At 36.2% G+C, this 23,492-nt stretch overlaps 1 long non-coding RNA gene across 1 annotated transcript; it reads right to left on the bottom strand.

The window, feature by feature from the left end:
- Positions 1 to 430: 430 nt before the first annotated feature.
- LOC149768483 (uncharacterized) lies at positions 431 to 6,125 on the bottom strand. The gene is made up of 3 exons (XR_016400149.1): positions 5,145 to 6,125; positions 2,038 to 4,267; positions 431 to 1,359 (listed from the first exon to the last, which is right to left on the bottom strand). It is a non-coding gene; the product is annotated as an uncharacterized LOC149768483 (long non-coding RNA).
- Between the last annotated feature and the right edge of the window lie 17,367 nt (positions 6,126 to 23,492).

The following is a 23,492-nucleotide window of genomic DNA, read 5'->3' as shown; positions in this document are numbered from 1 at the left end:
CACAGCTCTCGAGAATAAGTTAGGAAACAAAAGAGAAAATGGTCCAAACCAACCCAGGTATCCTCCCAAAATTGATGTTCTGTCCAATTCCAAAAAGGATCAAGTTCCTTACTTACGTTTTTCCAGATTGGCAATAGGTTGACTAGACATTTCTTCACTCTCATTCCAAATCTCTTTCTAGAGTAGTAAGCACTTCTAATTTGGTTCTACCATAGTGTACCAGAGTTGGCTAGTAATTTCTATGCCCACTTAGCCAATAAAGGCATCCAACACTGTTTTGGGATATTTTATCAGAGGCAATCCGAGATAAGTAAGAGGAAGAGTACCCTAATTTCTAGCAATTCATCAGGGCAAATAACTTGGCTCTTGTGGAAATTGACTTTCAGACCTGAAGCACTTTTGAATGCTTGTAGGATTGCCTTGACTGCAAGATATATTACAAGATATACTACAGATGTACTCCAAAATTCAATAGCATTTGTGAGACGCGCCCCTTCCTCTATACCTCCTCCTTCCCTCCCTCTTCTTTCCTTCTCATCCTCTTCCTTTCTTTTTTTTTCTTCTTCCCTGCCAGCCATGGAAGCCAGCCAACGCCATACCTCCTGTTTCCAATTTTCTTCATTCCTTCCCTTTCCTCCCCGCCCACCAATCCAAGCTGGCGAGCTCCACCCTTCCCTTCCCCTTTCTCTCGCTTTCCATCTTCCTTAGCTAATCAACCGGTAATTCATTCTACAAAAAACTTTGTAAAATAAGACATCTATTGAGCTTTCATTATCTACTAAAATTCTTTTTACATCAAATTTAGCAATAATTAGAGAAACTACAATAGCATCATTATGAGGAGTCTGCACGCCTTCTGCATCGAAGTCCGAGAAGGAGATGATCTTATCCATCCTCTACCTCTTCGGTGTTAGGCTTCCTGTCTGGGCTTCCCAAGCATAGGTCCTTCATGCAAACAAGCTTATTCCGCCAGCTATCAGTCCATCCAAGATGGTGTTAATAACCTCCGCAAATGGCTGGTGTCGATCTATAGCTTGAGAGTAGGCTGCTCCTGACTAGTCTCGGCTCGATGGTACAAGTTGTTGGCGTATCCATCAAAGTAGCTCCACTGAAGGAGGACCTCATTCTCATTCTTGAGCTGTATGCCGTTCGTATTGTCATGCTCGTAATCTCAATGAAACCTGCAAATTTTGTTCATATTTTTACAGAGCAACTGGCTTCATTTTCTAGGGCCATCCACCTAATACCATATATAATTAAAACTCAAACGTGCATCCATTTGGACGTTCAACCATCTCAAGTGTCTCATGAACAAATGTTCGGGGAGAACTGGAATCACTCTATATTTTGGGATTAGTGCTTTGGTTGAGAATCCCACAAAAAAAAAAAAAAAAAAAAGTGGAGGATTAGTATTATGAAAGCAAAAGCCACGATATGATCAATAAAAGAATTATAAACAAAAGGGGAAGATAATTAGGTGCCACTCCCATCAGTCGTTGTTCATCCCCATAAATACCACCCCACACCCCCAACCAAAAAGGAAAAAAAAACACCGGGCCTTGGCAGTGCACCAACCTTCCATCAATATTCAAGGGGAAAACTTACCACCACATGCTATGCATGTAACAAGATCTAGTTCCATTAATTACAACCTGGTTGCCTTATTTCTCCTCAAGCTTAACATAAAAAGAAACAGTGAAACTGTTTAGTTCTGTATACTCTAATGATATAGTTCATTTATATCACCAAATTCTTAGTTTCTCATATTCATGATATAGTTAGTTCATTGAATACCGCAGGTAAGAGAGATAGAGTGATTTAAAAAATCAAACAAAAAGTTCTTATGCCTGTATAACTATAGTATTTATAACCACAATAACCATGTTAATTATAAAGTATATAGAAAATAAAACTGTTAAATGATGACAAAGTTCCAATACAAGATCGCTCGCAACAGAAAAAGTTACTAAGATCTATGTTTAAGCAGCCAAGAAAAAAAAAACTCCATAGAAAGAAATAAAAGAAAAAAGTACACACCAATGTCCAGTCATCATCAATAACAGGAAAGCCAGTGATCCTATGCTCCACTAGCATCTCGAGTTGCTGTTGGCGTCATGATGAATCTGCATTGTAAGAAACTAATCAAAATTACAAATATGCAAAGTAACATATAATTTGGTACCTTCGTCAACCGATGTTGTGGGCTTCACAACTTGTAGATCTTCCTTTTCAGCCATAAAATCCCCAACTGTATAAACGCCATCACTTTGCTATAAACCAACAAACCAAGAATATCAAAACACCACCCCATGTTATGCATGGATTCAACTTGAAAAATGAAGGCCATTTAGTAAAATCCAGAGAGGCCAAGAAACAGGTTTTCCAATCCAATGGGAGTTTCTCAGGAAACCAAGTTGGGAAAGGTTCTTTGAAGAAAAACATTACTTACCTGATATATAACTTCACCAAAGCCCCCTGCTACAGCATTTTGTTTGATGCCATTAAAAAAGTGAGCCATAAGAAGATCACAATATCTTTGTTGTATTTTTTTTTTTTGTGAGTTATGTGTTGGATTGGCATTTGTCCTCTTTTGAAAGACATGATGACAAGAAGAGCTCTCTGCCATGTAGATTTAACTTTCTATTTTATGAAAGAGATGAAATGTGTGAAAATTAATAAAATAGGGCTCCGAAATGACAAATTTCTCGATGGTTTTCCCTTGGTTTCTCTGTTTTCTTCTCATATATATATTTTTATATTTTTTTATATACTGATTGTTTCCTGTTTTCTGCATTGCACCTTTTTTTGTTTTTTTTAGCACCATTTTCTGCTTGTTTGTCGCATTCATTCCCCACTGTTGCAACTATGATAAAATCATGAAGGAAAATGATAAAGAAAAAAAGTCAGCTTTGGTCCCCAAAGAAAGAGACTCTGAGCAAATTTTCTGCACTAGGCACCGAGTACTATTTTTTTTTGGTACAACGGCTCTCGCACACAACGGATGTAGGTGCGGCCCATGAGATCAAGAAAGATAAAAATATGGGTACCATCAAAGATTCATAATCAGATATGTAGAGATATAGAGGAGTAACCAGATGCTACAGTCTTCATTCAGTTGCCGATGATGGATATTGAATCCTATTTATATACAACATTCACAAACAAAGTAGAAATAAATACCATCCTTTGAAATGAAGCTGTTAGGCTATGTATCTTCTTAGGGAACAGAATAAATATTGATCCTATGATCCACCCGTGCACTGAACACGAATATCTAATGGCACAAATTTCTTTAAGCGCCTTTTCTTCTATCCCCTAGTAAATGCAAACCCCCACCCTCCTCGCATGACTGCATTTAGCCGTTGGCAACAGCGCCTTCCTTGACTATGATCTCTTCCCCAACCAGTAAGGTTCTCATACCATGTAATTATGTATGCATGATCAAGAATCACTCATTAAGCTAGACTGAGCATCACAGCATTACCAGTGTAAAGTTTAATCAAGGAGCAAGGCGCATATCATGCTGAAAACTTACCTTTGGTCACTTACTGGAAACAGTAAGCATTCTATTACCAACTGCATGGTGGTTTGCTAGCAAACCCATATAATCATGTTATAAAAACGTTTCCCTTCGTGTAATTTACTTGTGGATCACAATAGGCGACCTTTGCCTTCCTCACCTTGTCCCCTTCCATGGAACAGGGCCATGGAACAGGGGAACAGGGAGAAGAAATTGCAGCCGTGAAGAAATTGCGGCCGTGAAGATTTGAAGCCTCTTCTCCGTGGGGTGTTTGGATCAATCCCATTCAAGGAGAGATCAATCCCACGCTTAAGGAGAGTCAAATCAGATTAGTTTGCTTCTGGATTTTGGTTTAATCAAGCCAGTTTAGAGTCTTTGTTTATTGCTGAAATTAGTTCATGTTTGGTTCCGAGTTAAGTTGGGATTAGGGAGTCCATGTTGATTTAGGATTGATTTCTGTTTGGGGTCCCACTGTTTTTCTTCTGTTAGGGTGTTCATGCGCTCCTATATAAGGCATCGTTTGAGGGGTGTTTGCTTCTGCTCATCGTTTTGTTTTTCCAGCCGCCAGGGAATGAAAAAGAAAACCCAGAGAAAACTTTGTTCTGTTTTTCTGAACATCATCATCTCTGCTTCATGCTCTGTTTCGGGTTCAGCAAGCAGAGTTTTGCTTGTGATTTTCAGCATCTCCTTTTCTTCTGAACTCTGTCCCAGATTCGGCGCTTGTTAATCTGTTTCCCACGCTTCTCTCTGCATCAGTCCCCATCTTAAGAAGTTAAATCAATGAAGCAAGCAACATTATCAATTAATTTCCTGCAAAGTATGATAAAGTCAGGTACATCCCCACCATTATTCACAGTTATGCCTTCTTTACATAGATAATATAATAATTGATGAACACAATTAGAGATGATGACGTTGGTCATTGCAATTCTCTAAGCCTATATATTTACTTGCAATCCTTTCACATACATACTTGCTGCCTGTCTGCAAACTAGAATTCCACCAATCTAATATCATATCCCACTTGATAGATCCCCTGTGCATCATCCGAGGATTTAGAGGTTAACGATGCACCTAATACTGCATACCACTTTCAACTCATTGACAATCTCGATTATTTCAACATCACCAGTATGCTGTTGTTTAGCATATTATTCACCAAGACGTGCTCCTTGAAGTGTAATAGCTGTACACAGATTACCTAACTACATGACCCTAAATTATGTTACAGTAAAAGGACAGTTCCCCGGGCCAAGTATTGTGTTAATTTAAAAGGTTAAAGTTACGTTTCTAGCTAGTCATTAAAGATTAACAAAACTTTATGAATGATACGTTGCTCTAAAAAGGCTGATCACAGAAAGCTGTGATGGATAGTTACATTCTCCATATATAGTGCTATCATCCAAACCACAAGATCATACTAAAGAACAATTTTTTTCATAAAGTTACATTAACCACTAAACAAAGGCGGTCCAAAAGGCATCATTCCAATGTTCAACAACCAATATTCCAGAAAGATAAAATCAAAAAGAAAAACGAAAATTTATCACTACGGCATAAATTGAAATATGGGACAGATAAAAGGGAATAAGAGGTCATGTAAAAGGGAACAGAGGCCACTCACCGACATGGAATTGGTCATCAAAGGCTCCGTTCGTGGCCAAGGAGGACGGCCTGCCGGAAGCTGCGAAACGTAATCTGAGGGTTCGCCGTGAGACGGCGGGGCGAGGGGCCGGAACAATTCGTCGGAGGCCGAGGGGAAGGGAGGGGACCGAACCCAAGAAGGAAGAGGGGAGAAGAGCGTCCGTGAGAAGGAGAGAGTCCATTATTTTCCTTCTCCTTCTCTCTCTATCTTCGCTTTCCGGCCTCTCTCGTTCTCATTATCACCACCCCCCCCCCCCCCCCCCCCCCTCCACGTTGAAACTGTAGCCTCTGAGAGATCCTCTCGTTCTTTGACGGTGAAGAGGGTGCAAACGTCTGACTGAACTACTCTAAAGAATGGACGAAGTTTGGCTGGAGCCCGATATATCATAACCGGGCTTCCTTCCAAACAATAGCTAAGAAAGATCTGTATTGGACTAAATTGGTGACCCATGAGAGCTTTGAATCTCTCTAAATGATCCAAGAGGTTGGTAGTCTAGTCATAGGTCTCCAACTACAGCATCTTGAACCGACAAGAAAGAGACTCCTCGATGATCCTCAACGAGAATAAGGGCTTGATAGTGAACTCAACATCATTCCCGAGCTCGGCATGGTGTTGCCTCAAGGTTTCAAGGTGGCGGTCCATCTCCTCGAGCCTGCGATCAAGATCGGCCTCCCTCTTGAAGGCCCTCTTTATTCAGTGGGAAGGAGGCCGGCAAGGAGGGGAGATCGACGCCACCATCAACTGAGGTGACAGCATACAAGAAGAAAGGAGAGAGGAAAAGAAGTGATGGAGGACCGGTGGTGTCGGTCTTCCACGACTAGAAGGCCATCGATCGACGACAGCAATGTCGGCGGCCAAGCAACGCTCGAAAAGGAGGAAGAACAGAGACAAAAATTTCAAAACAAAACTGAGAAGCGAGTGAGCGAGCCAGAGGCTCCATCTCCATCTTGAATGGGGACTCTGCCCTTTAGGAATGAGCTGTTATGGGCCATGCCCCGGCACCAAGCTGCAAGCCAAGCCGGTCATTGGACCAGGTTTATTGTTAGCTTAGGAGGCCTATGGACTAGGTCTCAAGGGTTTCTTCTTGAATAATGACATCAGATTAGCTGTAAAATCCAAGCCCTTTTAGAGCTTGATTACGAAGTGGGCAAGGTCCATTTGACCAGCCTAGAAGTATACTTTGGCCCAAAAAAAAGGGGTCGCATGTGTGCTCAACATGTGTGATGAGAGTCTTCTTCCTCCCAACCTCATCAGAAGGAACCCGACCAAGAGCTGGATTTCAGTCTTCATCGACCGCATTTAGAGCCCTCTAATCCTTTCTTTTATCTCACCAGAGAGGCTAGGTTCCTCGATCAGAGCCGTCGCCGGAATCTTTATTCTTTTTTTCCTCCGAATGTCGACTGCCTTTTTGCACTATTGTGACGACCAATGTCGCCGAAAACCAAGTAAAGAACCGACCCCTTTGATTTACCCCTCTCCTATTTCTTTCGAACCCCTTAAATGATTGAATCTGGCTGATGATCGATAGATTTTTGTGAAGAATTGGATGCTCTGTTTTTTGTGAAAACCGCCTGTTTTTTTTCCGGCCATCGACGTCACTGCCTCTTAATGTCAAACCTTGATTGACTGCCCCGGCCTCTCACACACCCTTCTCGGTAAAGCAATGGCCGCTAATGAGCGGCCAACGGCAAAAAAACAAATGATTTTCCTATTTTGTTGGTTTTGGCACTGTCGGCCGCCAATCACCGCCGATGACCGGCCGCCTATTGGCTAGTAGTGAGTTCCTGACCTAAGGCACCACTTGCAGCGGCCTTCTTCCTTCCTCTTCTTTGGTTAGAGAGAGAAGCTTGTTCTCTCTCTTTCTCTCTCTTCGCCATAATTTCTCTCTCTTGATTCTCTCTACTAAACTTTCTCTCTCTAGAGGCGTTGGATCTAGAATAGTACCTCTCTGTGTGATTCTGGATTGACCTAGGTGAGAGTCCTGATCTAGGATCATCGGACAGCGTGTTATCTCCTACCCTTGCCTCTGTCAAACACTATTAGATTTGATCGTCCCGATCTTTGTCGAACCATATGTGCCCTAGTTCGAGTATAATTCGATGAATTTCACTTTGATTAGGCCAATTGGGGTGTCGGGCACTCTCGCTTGGTCAATTGTGTAAAGGTGTTAAAGTTTAAGTATTATTTATATATTATGATGAAATTCTAAGAAAAAAATATAATTTATGGATGTTAGGCTCGCAAAAGAATTTTTGCAATTAAATGGATATATTAGTTGGATTGTGTTTGCAAGATAAGTAATATTTTATTTTTCTAAATTTACCGGCAATCATTAAATTATTTTATATTCATAACTTTGAATGGTATTGTTCATGATGCATGAATTTGATGGATAGTATATTACAATATAATATATTATTTTGAAATATTATAATGATATATAATCTTATAATGGACATCATTGATTTATTTCTACATCACATGATTTTAGAACTGTAATATGAAACGTAGAACTATTTGCATTTCGACCTAGCTATGTTGAGGACTCCGTCAATGGAGGCTAATATGTTAGCATATGATTTGTCCTAAAGGTTGGGTTCAGGATGATTAATGACATATCGCCAGCAGATCAGCAGTCCTGAAAGACTTTGTTGCAAGATGATGCATAGCTCATCTCAAGATGATTAGTCCGTGTTATGACCCTGCCACAAAATAATGTGGTCATAACTTAGGATCGATAAGATGAAATGAATATTTGGAAGAATTTGAAATCATGAACATATTTTAAAATTTTAAGAAAAATATGATTCGTATATTGGTATTGCATAATGCTTATTTTTTGCAAATTATTATCTATCTGATTGCCTGATTTATTTAGCTAAAGTGATCATTACTTATTGGGTTGTCTAGCTCATTATACGATTTCTTTTGTTTTTTACAAATTTAGAGAACTAACCTATCGAAATTTTTAATATGAGAGAGTAACTAAAAAAACTATAGCACAAGTTATCTTATATTAGAGTTTATTAAATTGATGTTTTACCTTAGACTAATATTAGAATTGTGAGACATTGTAAGTTGAGTTGGTTAATTAAATAAAGTTTGATTATTATTAATTAAATTGTTCCGCTGCATATTTATGATATCATGTTGGGATGCCTTGCATGCTTGTGGGAACAGTTTCCTATAAGTATACGGCGTGACATTAGCTGCTAAGAAATTTTTGCAAAGTGGATGGATGCATTGCAATATGGAGAACCAATAGATGGATTCTCTTTTCGGTGACACCAAGCTATAAATTCATGCTTACAAGAAACACTGACTCTAGAAAAAAAAAAAAAAAAAAAAAAAGCCAATAAAACAATTATTCATTTCACAAAATTTCAAAGAAATAAGCATGCATTTAAAAGAAATGGCAGTATGAAAGTGCAGTGTTTGTGGATATAAACTAGTTATTCTCAAAAACAACTTCCCAGTCATACTGGAAGAACAAAGCACTTATCTCATAGTTCTCTCTCATGACCAGATGCCTCGATTGTTTCTTCTAGAACCATTTTACGCAGTGAAAGCTTCCATTTCACCAGACTTCCTGAAGTATGAACATGTTTTCACAGGAAAGTTTCCCCAGAAGAGTGTTCAATTCAAAATTCCGAGCAAAATGTTCAATTCAAAATTCAAGTCATGGAAATGCATTCCAGCAGATCATTTCTCTCTGTAGGAAACCAAGCAAGTGTTTAGTGGACCATTCTTGGGGCCAAGGTAACTTTTATATCCTGCATCCCACAAACCCCGCACCTGAATACATATCTAGAGAGGGAAAAACTGCAAAAGGTAAGGGTGGACCAAAGCCAACAGAACTTTGATCCGCTTGTTGGCATTGCCAAAGTTTTTCACAAAATGAGTGCAATCTAATTTCAACACAATGAAAAACATAAATAGCCAAAGTGAAAAAACAATTAGAAAAATGATATTTTTAGCAGCAGGTTCCTACTTATTCTGGATGGTTATTTGCAAATAAAACATGAACAAGTCCAGTCTGAATGCCATTCCCTGGGTTTATCATATGCAAACAGATCCAGTTATTTCGTTTCAACAGATTGTGAAAAAGCTCTCTCGGAAGCAACTTCAGAAATTGACTTTCATACAACATACAAAAGGCTAAACTTCATAGCAGCAGGAATTAACAAGATAGAGGATGCTACAGCAGCTCCAAATAAACAATGTGGAATTGAATATGCTGCACTCAGCTGTGGCTTCTTTAGAGACAGATTTGGTGATAATGGACGGTTTGAAACAACTTCAGTGGATTCAGATAAGGCTCGACTTGCATGGAGAGCTCGGCTTCCATGTGAAGAATTCATTGGCTGTGAAGTTTCCACTTCCCAAATAGAAAGAAGATTCGCAAGGGGACCTAGTGTAAGTTCTGTAGACCCCAAGTTGCTCTAGGATTGGAAGTGACCGACGAAACGAACTTGTATTACAATATCCAGAACTGGTGCCTGTGAAAGGATTTGAGACAATCGAATGCAGCATGAAGTTAGCACCATAATTATTGAAGCATCTATAAACACATAGTACCGTCAGAACTCAAGAAACCTAGTAAATATTAATAGCATAAGCCCAGATGCAAGTCATAGGTGGCCAGCTGAGATCAATAGGAATAGCTGAACTAGCAAACCTCTTAATTACAAAGCTTGTCACTGATGCATGGCTAGCAACCATAGACTTTTTTTTAAGTCCGTGTGGAGGAATACAAGGTGAGTTGCTTCCTCGCAGAGATTTGCACCAACAAAGACATTTCAGGGAACAATTGTAACAAGAGTTATAGACCGAAACATTAAATGTGTGCTTAAACAACATGTTAATAATTAACTAACAGGTCGTATAGATGACATGAAGATCGCTTGATTGCATCATCCAGTGCTGTAAAAGGAAATTAGATCTTCATGTTTACTCAGCCAAATTTCAGAGACTGGTATACTTTTGCCTTGCAATAGCGTTTTCAGATCCTCTGTTTTGTTATTCTGATCTTAGTGTTTCCAGATCCTGCAAACCTCTATTCTTCCACCTCCCCCCTCTTCCTATAACTTCCCTGTATTTTTACTTTCTTAATAAATCTGGGTGGCTGTTTTGCTGCTCCATCAAATGAAGATAATGAGGATATTTCATGCGAAGCTAAAATTGCTCGACAGTAACCACTGCTGTTGTCTGCAGCTCCAAAGGAGGCGGAGCTCTCCGAGGGCTATGTAGAGAGCCATCAAACTCTACAGTGCATCTTGTTGGGCAGTTGAGGGTGTTGCCTATGCTCGTTGAGACTTCATGGCTATAAGTTGTTTGACGTCTAGTAAAATCCCAGGTAATGAGATCACAGCTCTTCCTCTAGTGCCAATCTATTGCCACTGGAAATCGGCCTTACTAAGGCACCAAGCTGGCTGACCTGCTGGAGATAGAGCTCGGACAATCAACTGCTTAGATCGTGAAGCTCGATTGAAAATCACAATGTGTTTCTAAGATAGCGATGTGGTGGTGGTTGTGTTTGGGTGGCAATAGCTCCAACGTTGGTCGCTCCCGAGATGATGCTGGGCAGAGGAGATCGTGCTTGAACCCTTGCTCCGTTACCAGATCCAAATTGAATGGAAAAAATAGAAGTCTTTTTGCCAGATAGTATCCGATGGGGATCCTCTAATCCCTAAGGCCCCATTTGGAGGAGTTTTTGGAGGGCCAAAAAACACTTTCTGGCCCTCCAAAAGCCCTTCTAGATAGAAAAAAATGTATTTGGTAAAAAATTTGGAAAACTGTGTTAGCTTTTTTAGAAAGCTAAAAACAGATTTTTGGGAGAAGCTCTATTTTGAAGCTTCTCAAAAAAGCACTTTTAGGCCCCGTCAGAAAACTATTTTTTTGACCAAAATATCCATAATAAAATATAATAACAAAAATCTCTCTATTTCAGAGAGAGGATCTCTCCTTGTTACAGAGAGAGAGTTCTCTCTCTGTTACACTCTGTAATAGAGAGACAGAGAGATAGAGAGGGGATATGGCCATGTCCTACTTTATCGGCTCTATAATATTTACTGGTAAAGCTATTCAATTATTAGGAAACAATTAATATACATGTCGAATCAAGATATTATTTGTTTCCGTTTATGTGTGGACTGCATTGCTAGATTTTGTTTATTATCATACTTGATTAACAAAAAATTGGATCTTAGTTATTGACCGTAGTCATAGAGCTATTGACATGTAACATGTGTTTTGTGAATTAAACAATAGCATCTTATTTATATGTGTAGATTCTTGGTTCACCCACAAGGAGTAATATGACTAATATATGAATATATAGGATTCTAAGGGTCCATATGTTAAAAAAGAGTTCAAACTAAAACAAAAAAGTAAGTTATATATATGTACGTAATCTATATGTATGTAAATTGTACATATTTAGATATGCTTTACAAGGTGCTTTATGATTATGGATGAAATCATGACTTATGATTGACAAAATATTTCATGTCTTTGTTGTTGCATTGTAAGAAGAACAAATGTCTAAGATGAGGATGTTGAAAACATAATTGGAGTGTATGAGAGGTTGGATGGGGTTAATAATTATACGTTTGAGGGCTTAGGTGACTCAGGTAAGGACCCTCATATGATTGCATATAAAATTATTGACGTTCCCACTGATAATTTTAATGTTAACCCTACTCTTGCATCTTATGCTATCGAGGAGAGAGGAAAAAAGAGAGTTAGCCTTACTTTGCATAATAAAAAATGCAAGAAGGTAGAGGGTGCTACACAACTATCTCAGCAATTGAGTCATCTTATTGATGCAGTGGAGAAGAGGAGTACAGTATCATCCAAGATGATTGATAAGCCTAGATGTAGTATCGATGACGTGATGGGTGTAGTGCGTGCGATGCCTGAGATGGTAGTACAACTTGAACTGCTTTTGATTACTACTGAGGTGTTTCTTAAAAGAGAATATTGAGAGATGCTGTGGCTCTCCAAGATATTTGTCTTCAGATTGAATGGCTCAAGCGAATGTCAAACCCACAGAAGTAGTTATGTGTATTTGTGGTATCTCTTGGATAATGGATTGTGGATGCTATTGATTTTATGGATATTATAGATGTTATGTGTTGGTGTTTTCTTATATTGTTTGTCCTATTTGCATTACATATTTATATATCTTTTGTTTTATTTGTTATGGATGTTTTATTTTTTGCATAATATTTTTTCTATAGGTATGGGTAGCATTGACAATAGTTCTGAGGAGAATTATTCCAGTGAAGATGAGATAGTTGATGATGATAATTTTTATGTTCTACTAACTGCAACTGTTGGTACAGTTACCGAATATTATACAAAATATATTGAGAAGGAGCCTTGTAGGACCTCCTATCAAACCGGATACATCAAAAATTTACATGGCAATCCATATAGATGCCAACAATAATTTTGAATGGAAAAACATGTGTTTATTGATCTGTGCAGGAAATTGAAAGTCAAATATGGTTTAAAGGCTTCTAGATATATTTCTATTGAGGAGTTGGTGTCTATGTTTTTGATGATTCTAGGACATAGGTTTGAGAATAGGATGGTTCAAGAAAGAATTTAACATTTCGGAGAAATAGTTAGTAGATATTTCACCCATGTTTTAAATGTTGTTTTAAGAATGTCCAAGAATATTATTAGCCCGCTTGATAAAGAGTTCAAAAATATTTCAACTAAAATCCACAATGATAGTCATTGGTGGCCTTATTTTAAGGACTCTATTGGAGCAATTGATGGCATCCATATACCAGTAAAATTTTCTCTATCCAAACAAGTACTATATATATGCCAAAAAGGAATTCCTACACAAAATGTTATGGCTTGTTGTGATTTTGACATGCGTTTCATTTTTGTTTGTGCTAGATGGGAAGCTACTGCTCATTATATTCATATTTTTTTAGATGCAATACATAGAGAAGAGCTCCAATTTCCACACCCACCTAGAGGTATGCATTTTAATTAGATATATTATAATGTAGATATATGCATATTAATTAAATATATTATGATCGTAGGTATACTTTTTTAACTTTCATGCATAAGTGTAAAATACTAATTCATATATATATATATATATATATATATATATATATATATATATATATATATATATATATATATCCTCATATGTCGGGATATATGGGGCCTTACAAAGGGGAGAAGTATCATTTACCAGATTTTCAACGTGGTAGTCAACCAAGGGGTATGTATGAAATCTTTAATCATGCACATTCCTCCCTGAGATACACTATTAAGAGGACATTCGGATGCTAGAAAAGTAGATGGAAAATGTTGAGTACCATGCTCAACTTTTCTTATCATAAACAAGTCCAAATTATGGTGGCTTCTATGGCTATTCATAATTTTATTAGAAATCATGCAATCAAAGATTTGAAATTTTAGCCTTATGATGATAATGAGGATCTATTCCCTTCTGATTGTTTAGAGATTAATGAACCATAGGAAGAACTGAGTGCAGAGCAAAGCAAATATTGGGTAACCGTAAGATAGATATTCTGCGTGATCATATTGCTTCTCAACTTATAGCTCGTCGACATTTTTTCTTTATGAAATTGTTGAGGAGCTGGTTGTTTTATTTTGTATTTGAGCAAACATAAATATTGGTTCTTGTATTTTTGTTGCTAATTCATCAACAATGTAAAAAAGTGCGAACAAGGTAAAGTTTAGGTAGGATATCAACTATGTGCAAGCTTTGATTAAATGTGTGCCAAGATATATTATGTGTGTACTAGACTAGATTAACTATGTTCAATCCTTATTTAACTATGTACCAAGCTTACTTAACTACGTGCCAGAAAAACTTAACTGTATGCCAAAAGATTAAACTGTGTGCCAGAAAGACTTAAATATGTGTCAGGCTATATGAAGTGTATTCCAAGTCTTATTAAACTGTATACATAGAACATGCTAAATAGTTTCTCATCTGTGAAATTTTTATCTAAAAATTTAATAATTATATAATCAATTTTATTACTTAGCTAGAAAATTTGTTAGAGAGATAAATGGTCATCCGGAGAGAAAAATTAATTTACACTAATAATTATAATATTTTATATTTTTATTATTATGTTATACTATAAATATAATACTATATTACATTATGTCATAATACATTAATATGTTATGTCAAATAATTTAATATTATGTTATATTATGAGAAATTAATTTATGCTAATAATTATAATATTTTATACCTTTCTTATTGTATTATACTAGAAATATAATATATTATATTATATCATAATACACTAATATGTTATGTTAAATAATTTAATATTATGTTATATTTTTAAAAATTAATTTACGCTAATAATTATAATATTTTATATCTTTATTATTATATTATACTATAAATATAATATTATATTACATTACAGTAATATTATATTATATTATATATTTATGTATTAATACATTTTCTTTCAGTGTATTTACCAAATACATGTTAAAGTGCTACAGCACTTTAGAAATGTAGTTACCAAACAACAAACAGTATTTTTATAAAAGCTACTTCAGAAAACTCTACTTTCAACAGCTCTACTTGTAAAAGCTCTACTGTCAATAGTTCTCCCAAACAGGGCCTAAGTCAGAGAGACTCTCAAAGAATAGCAAATATATTGTGAAAGTGGCAGAGTGACAATGCAAGGATGTAAAAGGGCTCGAGAATACTTACCTGGAGGGTCTTTCGGAAAAAAATGTATATAGATAAGGGTCGGTACTCATTGATGAAGAGTTCAGATGTATGGATCAACTATTTTTGGTAATTGATTGTACATCCCGAAGATCACATGCAGGTGTTTTGCCTGCAGATCACGCTACACACATCTCACTTATTTGTCACGTGATTTTGGAAACCATTCACGATTGCTGCCGAGGTGTCACTAGTTGGAGAGAGAGTTTGAAATTCAAAAGACTCTCCACATATATATCTTTGGGTTCGCCCGTATGGTAGGTTTTGAGTCTTTTGACTGATTGATCAGAGGCTTCGTAGTTAGCTTTTATTGGTCACTCTGCTATGTCGATTGTGGTTCGTTCCAAGGCATATTAGGAGGTCATCTTTTTGATCATAGCTATGGCCCTCCCATGCTCTCCTCTCGCCTGCTAATTACATTCCTTCCCTCATGCACACTCTCCAACCAGTCTTGTTGGATCTCATACGACCATCCCAAATAGGCCCTACGAGTGGTATTTCTTCGATCGGTATTTCAATTAGCCCTGCCCTGTCTGACTCAGGGGCGGCCCAATGCATTTGGAGGCCTAAGGCGAATTCACTAAATGAGGCCTTTTTAAAAAAATAATAATAAAGTTTTTTAATAAATATAAAATACTTTAAAAATTTATTTAGAAATAATTCGTCTAGCAATCTCCACTATTAATTCGTCTAGCAATCTCCACTAAACATGCATTGTCTGGTACAGAAGTAACAGAACAAAGATATAGACAAGCAATCTCCACTATTAAAGAAAAGGAATACTTGATATCTGCTCTCCTAAAATCAGATGAGCAAAGGACTACCATATTCTCATCAAGACTCAAGAGCCTGTCACTTGACCAAAGGCAGAGTCAAATGATGCTGCAAAGATTTCTCTTAGCACATATCAGGCCAAGATTGAGGAGCTGGAGCTTCAGATTCAGAAGTTTATTGCTAAAAGAATTGATCTTGAAATTAAATTGGAAGAAGTTGTGCAGGATTCAGGTGATAAATGACCCCCATATTTTTCGGACTAGCTTTGGCATTTCTTCAAACAGATTCTGAATCTGTTCCAGGGAGGAAAGATATCAAGGATGAGAATTAAATTTGTTATCGAGCTGGGCCCTGTGCCTGAGCATTAAATTTGTTACACAAGTCATGCTTGGGTTCTTTCTCATACCTCCTCTGTAGTCTGTTCCCATTACCCAAGTATCCCAACAAAGAGAACACCCTAGAGGGCCTAAAGCCGTTCTCGGAAGGCAGAAACTCACCTCCGGGCTCCGGCGAGTAGGCGACGGTGGCGAGGATGGAGGGCTGGGTCGAGAAGGACTGAAGGAGAAGAGACACCGTCACGCCGGCGATGCCGCCTCCCTTATTCCCTCGTCACTCTCTTCGGCCGAGTGCCGACGGGGAGGACCGACGACGGCGAGAGCGACTGAGCGAGTGGCGAACGGCCAGAAATGGGCGAAGGACAGAACTCGGAAGTCGGAACTCGGAAGAACCGAAGATTGAAGAACTAAGGAGTAAGGACTCAGGAGGAAGTGAGGAACTAGGGAAGAAGGAAGAACCAAAGAAAAGTTTAGAAGGAGGACTCTCTCTGGTTTACTGGTTTTCTCTTATCTGGGATGGCCGGATGGGATTCTGCCATTTTGGACTGGTGAGTGGTGACTACGGCCGGCGGATGGAGAAGACGGGCTATGGAGGATCGTAGGGGGCATAGGGCCCTCCATAGCCCCGTTGTCTGTTGCTTGTTGGCCATGCCTGGAGGCTGGAGGCTGGATCGTTCGTACTTCATAGGCAGCTAAGGCAGGGCAGCAGCCAGGTAGCCAGCTATGATTCCTAATATCCCATCATGGGCACTGGCCACTGGGTAGCTGGAGCTGATAGCCAAATTCATGGCGATCCCAGGATGGCGATGAGGGGCGATAAGGCTATCCCAGGCTAGAGAGTGGAGGGCCGAAGGCCTTCCTTTAGGCCGAGGCCTTAGGCGGCCGCCTCGGTCGCCTAAGGCTTGGGCCGCCCTGCCCATTTACACCCCCAACGCTTGCTTAGGTTGTTGCTCTAGAATCTTGAGTCACGTAAACATTTTCCATGCAAAGAATTCTTGAATTTTGTCACACAAAATTAGCATTAAATGCATAAGATAAAAAGCCTTCTATCTAGTTGTTTGGCAAAAATAATTATTATAGAGCATATGAATAGTATCTAACCATTCTAATGTCCAATCTGTTGGCACCCTTGCCGGGTTTCAAAAATTCTCATCAGATCTTATGATTTGGTCCTTTTTTTTTTTTTTTGTTCAGGCTCGGTTTGCATCTTCCACATGAAAGAATGATTCACTTTCTTTCACGACTTCAACCATTGGAACATGCAATGGCCGCTTCTAGATTTGCAAAAGCAAATACAGGAAAAAGGTTGGAATGGTTTGAGATTTGCAAAAGCAAATAGAGGAAATGCAGCAACCTGAACTCTTTTTTGTTCCCTAGTGTTTAGCCAGATTAATCAAGGCCAATAAAAACACTTGAGTACCATAGGACATTGCCCTAACGAGCTAAGAAGCAGAGATCCCAAATGGGTCGCATTTTCAGAAGTGGAGCCTGGAAGCATCTTACCTTATCCCTGTTTGTTTTTACATAACAAAGTTTCTGTTTTCTAGGCAGAAAAAACTTCGTCTTTGGATCATGCGCAAATAAAGTTTAATAAAATGTGACATCCTGTACATGGTTTAAAGGGCTGAAGAGAGTAGATAGTAGAATAGAGATGGTGGAAGGATCGGGGGAGAGTATCATATATCTCTAGAGGTTTTCAGATGGCTTGGATTGAGGGATTAGTGGCTTCCTTTTCTTTCTTTCTTTCTTGGCAATTAGTTAGTGGATTATTCCTTTTGTTTCCTGTTTTTGTCCAATATCGTTAATTTTGTGCTGGAAATTTGGATTTTTCATAGTTTGTGATCACAAATGGTAACATCTTAAGATGGCCAACTTAATAGGCTGAGTAGATTGCAACCATCTTTTTCAATGGAAATTAGATTGCGATTGTCAACGAGGGAAACTACCAATTAGTCAACCTCTAAGGAAATTATGGATTTTCAATATCATGCTTTCATGAGAGTTAAGATGCCATAATAGGAGTTTTCCTTTTTCTTCTATTTTTTTGGTTTTTGTGATAAGAGGAGAAATATTTTGCTCTTCTCTCTCAAAATAGATGAAATTGCTTAGTAATATGCATAAGAAGAAGATTAAGATGGCAAACTTGAACCAGTTTGCATTTAGAATTTGGATATGTAGATGGTCCGTTATTTTGGCTTGGATTATTTTGTCACCACGTCAAAGATTCTTTCATGAACAAGTGATAGCACTGACATGAGAAATACTGAACAAATGAATGGGTACAATTTTCCAATGGACTAATACAGTGTCTTGCTGCAATATGTGAAGAAATATGACTCTTTTAGTTACATATAAAATTTATTGATATATTTTAGTAAAGTTTTAAAAGCATTCAAATTTATAAGATGAAATATATATTTGTTCTTCAGTTTTGAACCAAAAACTAAAACAGAAATGTTTTTTAAAAATTTTTATTAGAAAATTTTGATTATTAGAATAATAGGTAAATAGCATCTCTTGAGTAGCAGATATAATATATGTTGCTTGATAAACTATCAAAATCTTGTGAAAATGTTTATTTTCATTCTGATTGAAAAGAATTTATTATCACGAACAAGCTTGTGGTCATGGGTTCCATTTTTCCCTCTCTCTTCTCCGGCCATTTCGCTGATTTTTCACTGGTCTGAATTTTATACCTTTGGTTAGTGATATGGGTGCTAATGACCTTTCACTTTGCAATAAATGTATCTTTTAAAAAGAAACATGATATTCACCATTCTTTTGTTTTAGTTTTTTATGATTATTAATCATTCTTGAAGAGTGTACTTTAGTTATTCACCACCAACTCTATACTTTATGAATTGAAAACCTTCCATAAACTTCTCTTGAGTTTCCAATCTAATGCTTCTAGGAAAACAAATAACATAAATCAATTGTTTTGTACAAATGCATTATAATCTATGAAAGCTAATGTAGTTTGCACTTGATTTTACAAATTTTCTGTTGTTCAGCTTTGAACACAATTTCTTATCATTTTCGATGACCACTCATGCAACAAAACAAAGTAGTGCTTCAAAAAAAAATTATTGAAGCTATATAAGTTAGAGAAATGGCAGAAAGCAGGTTGTTCATAATCTTCTTTAGAGGCATTCATCTAAAACTGAGGCACTAATTCAATTCGAAATTAATTCTGAATTGTTTATAAAGGTGTCTATCCTTTACACCTATAAATAAGGGAATTGGATCTAATATTTAGTTTATTATTCCACAAATATAATATTTCCCCAGACACCTATCCAACAAGCTAGCGCTTGAAACTCCCATGTAACATCCCGGCTTCACGATCAATAATAAATTGATAGCTGTGTTTTTTCTCCATGGCATCAAGAGAATGACAAATACACTTCCATATTATAATGCACTCAATTATATCTCTCCCTCAAACACTATCTTATAAGATTGTAATGCCATGACCTGATAAATAAAGCAAATTTTACAACCAATTAGATGGGATCTTCTTCTATTAATCTTACTTTTCATGTTTTGAGTTATCAATTTTCTCAGAACAAGCTTAAGCCAACAAAGCATGCAATTTTAGAAAAACCCTTTTCATTTCCGGTGGAATGGCAAATACATTCTCTCTCTCTCTCTCTCTCTCTCTCTCTTCATGACAATGGTAGATAGTAGAATGGGTATGGCAGGGGGATTAGGAGAGAGTATCATCTCTAACGACTCGTTTGGTTCTTAGAAAAAGAAGAGGAAAAGTGGTGTCAATAGAAAAAAAAGAAATACATCTTGTTTGATTGGAGTTTTCAAAGAAGATAGATAGAAAAGTAGTATTTTCATGAAAATAAGATTTTCAAGTTTTATGAAAAAGAAAAATTCATGGAGTATATACGAAAGTTACGTTTCCACCAGTTAAGAATTGGGGTCTTTTTTTTTCAAAACTACTTTTAAACCATCAAAACCCATGGATAAGGTCTTCTCCTTCTTAAAGGTATAATAGGTATTTCCTACAACTTTTCTTGAAAAGTAATGCTCAACCAAACATAAGCCACTCCAGAATATACCACTTTTTCATGATCAACGAAACATGCCAAAACCATTTTTTTTAGATATCATATTCCTAGAAGTCAATCTTTATAGAAAAAAATATTCCAGTAAAAAAAAAAATCTTTTTGCGAACCAAACGAGTCTTAAAAGTTTTGAGATACTATAATTCCCCTTTTAGATGAACTTGGGTGCACCTTGATGAGTTGGATTGAGGGATTAATGGCTTAATTTTTTTTCTTTTTTGGTACTAAGGCCCGATTTAGCAAAGCTTTTAGTAGGCCAGAAGCACTTTCTGATCCTCCAAAAGTACTTTTTGATAGATTAAGAGTGTTTGGTAAAAAAATCGAAAAGTTATTTTAGCTTTCTCAGGAAGCTAAAAATATTTATTTGGGAGAAGCTCCAAATGGGCTTTTAGCACGCATCGGAAAGCTATTTAGATTTATAAATTTTTTTAGACCAAAATACCCATAATAAAATCATATAATTACATCAAATGTCCCTTTATATCATAATGCACGAATAAAGAAATCTGCAGGAGCCCCAACAAACAAAAATTTGAATAAAATATTAATATATAATAATAATAATTATAATATTTTATATCAAAATATTGTATTATACTATAAATATAATATTATATTACATTATATCATAATACATTGATATATTATGTTATATAATATCAAATTATATTATAGTATACAATATTATATTAACTATATTAGAATAATATTATATTATATTACAATAATATTATACTATATCATATATTTATGTATTACTATGCAATGTTCTTTATGATCATTTTGTCATATCAAAAGTACTTTCTCAGTTTATTTGCCAAACACATATTAAAGTTGTACAGCACTTTAGAAATATAGTTAGCAAACAGCAAATAGCTTTTTATAAAATTTCTACTTCAATAAAGCTCTACTTTAAAAAGCTCTACTTCTGAAAGCTCTATTGCCAACCGTTATGCCAAATGGAGCCTATGTGACTTTCTTTTGATTGTTCTTTTTTTTTCACTTTTTTTGTCTAATGTTATTAATTTTGTGCTAAAATTTTGGTATATTGATAGTTTATGATTAGTGATATCATCATAAGATGGTCAGCTTATTAGGTTGATTAGATTGCAACTAGCCTTTTTTATGGAAATTATATTGCAATTGCCAACTGGGGCAATTTCAATTAATCATCCTTTAAGAAAATTAAGGATTTTCAATATCATTCTTCATGGGAGTTAAGATGCCATGATAGAAAATTTTCTTTTTCTTTTTCTTTTCTATCTTTTTTTGGAAAAGGAGAAATATTTTTCCCCTTTCTCTCTCAAAATAGATGAAATTGCTTAGTAATATGCATAAAATAACTAGAAGTTTAACCCAAGAAGATTGGGTTTAAGATGACCAATTTGACTCTACTTACATACATTTAGAATTTGGGTACGTAAATGGTTCAGAATTTTGGCTTGGGTTTGGACATGAACCTGAATTGTCTGATGCAAACTTGATTTCTTGGTTGCTTATGATAGTGCCATTTTTAGAAGGTGGTACATGGGAGAATGCATGATCCTCCATCTGATGTTTCTTTTTCTCTCACTATCAAAGACTCTTCCATGAGCAAGTGGTAGCATTGGCATTGGGAAAATTAGTGGGATGAATGGGTCGACTAGCTTTCACTTCATCTATTAAACTACAATTTTCCAATGGACTAACATAGTGTCACCAAAATGGTGGGGCCTAGAGAACACCTAAAAACATGTCACTATACAACATGTATAGAAATGTGACTCCTTTACTTATATATAAAATTTATTAATATATTTTATTTTTAAATCGTAAAGTTTTAAAAGCATTCAAATCATAAGATTAAGTATATATTTGTTCTTTTGTTCTGCATCAAAACAAAAACAAAAAAAGTTTTTTATTAGAAAAAATTGATTATCAGAATAACGAGTAATGGCATCTCATGAATGATAGATATATTACATGCATGTTGCTTGATAAGCTATAAAAAGCTTCTGGAAATGTTTGTTTTGCATTTTTTTTATTGAAATGAAGTGATTGTTCCGAACAAGAATGTGGTCATAAGTTCAATTTTTTCCTTTTTCTGGTTGGACATTTCTTCAATTTTTCAATCTTATAGAATTTTTATACATATGGTTACTGATATTGGTATTTTTGACATATGTATATATCTTTTAGAAAGAAATATGATTCCTCCAATCTTTTGTTGAATTTTTTATGATTATTAATCATTTCTTGAAGAGTGTAGTTTAGTTATTCAGCAACTACTCTGTAATTTATGAATTGAAAACCTTTCATAAACTTTTTATTCAATTTAATGATTGTAGGAAAGAAAATAAAATAAACCAATTGTTTTGTATAAATGTATTATATTCTATCAAAATTAATATAGTTTATACTCTATTTTACAATTTTTTCTATTCTTCAGCTTTGAACACATTTATTACCATTTTAGATGACCACATCATGCAACAAAACAAAGTAGCGTCTATTATTTTCATATGTAGTAAAATCACTGATTATGACAAACAAAGCTATATAATTCAGAGTAATGGCAAAATGCAAGTTTGTAATTTTCCTTAGAGGCATTCATCTAAAAGAGAGACACTAATTCAATTTGCAGTTAATGATGAATTGTTTACAAAGGTTTTTATCCTTCACACCTATAAATAAGAAAATTAGATCTAATCTTTAGTTTTGTTATTCAAAGAATTTAATATTTCCCAAGCTAACACTTGAAACTCCCATATAACTTCTCAGCTTCATAACCAACAATAAATTGGTAGCTGTCTCATACTGTTTCAGTTTTTTCTATATGACAAGAAGAAAATGACAAGTACACTTCTATATTAGAATTGACTCTCCCTCAAACACTATCTTATAAGATTGCAACACCATAACTTATATATATAAAGCAATCAGATGGGATCTTCTTCTATAAAGCTTATTTTTCATGTTTTTACAAGTTATCAATTTTCTCAAAACAAACTTAACTAAAGCCAACAAAACATGCAACTTTAGATTTTTTTTTTTATTAGTAAAACAGATAAATTAAACTAAGTGTAAATACTCCCATAATATACGAGAAGATACATAGTAGAATCCCAAAATATAGATTCGGTAAAAAAAATTCTCCTCATATATAGTTGAATGGCAAATGCATACTTTCTCTCTCTTCATAGCAAGAAATTGATAGAAAGGTTCATTGTGCTCCTTTCTTTTGTGTGATCATACATACTCATGAAAGTTCGGTGACAGTCGAACCAGTGTCATTGGATCCGCTAACTTCCCTTTAAACACAAAAGCTACACTCTCACTAACACAAAAGTCATATACTAATCCTCCAGTTACCAACTACGAATCCGACCAAAGGCGGCTC

The sequence above is a fragment of the Phoenix dactylifera genome, chromosome 1 (assembly GCF_051530095.1).
Source record: "Phoenix dactylifera cultivar Ajwa chromosome 1, Ajwa_hap1_PhDact_Kaust_v1.1, whole genome shotgun sequence".
In the NCBI taxonomy this organism is placed as follows: Eukaryota; Viridiplantae; Streptophyta; class Magnoliopsida; order Arecales; family Arecaceae; genus Phoenix; species Phoenix dactylifera.
The sequence above is the reverse complement of the archived record's forward strand: the minus strand, read 5'-3'. Positions and strand labels throughout refer to the sequence as shown.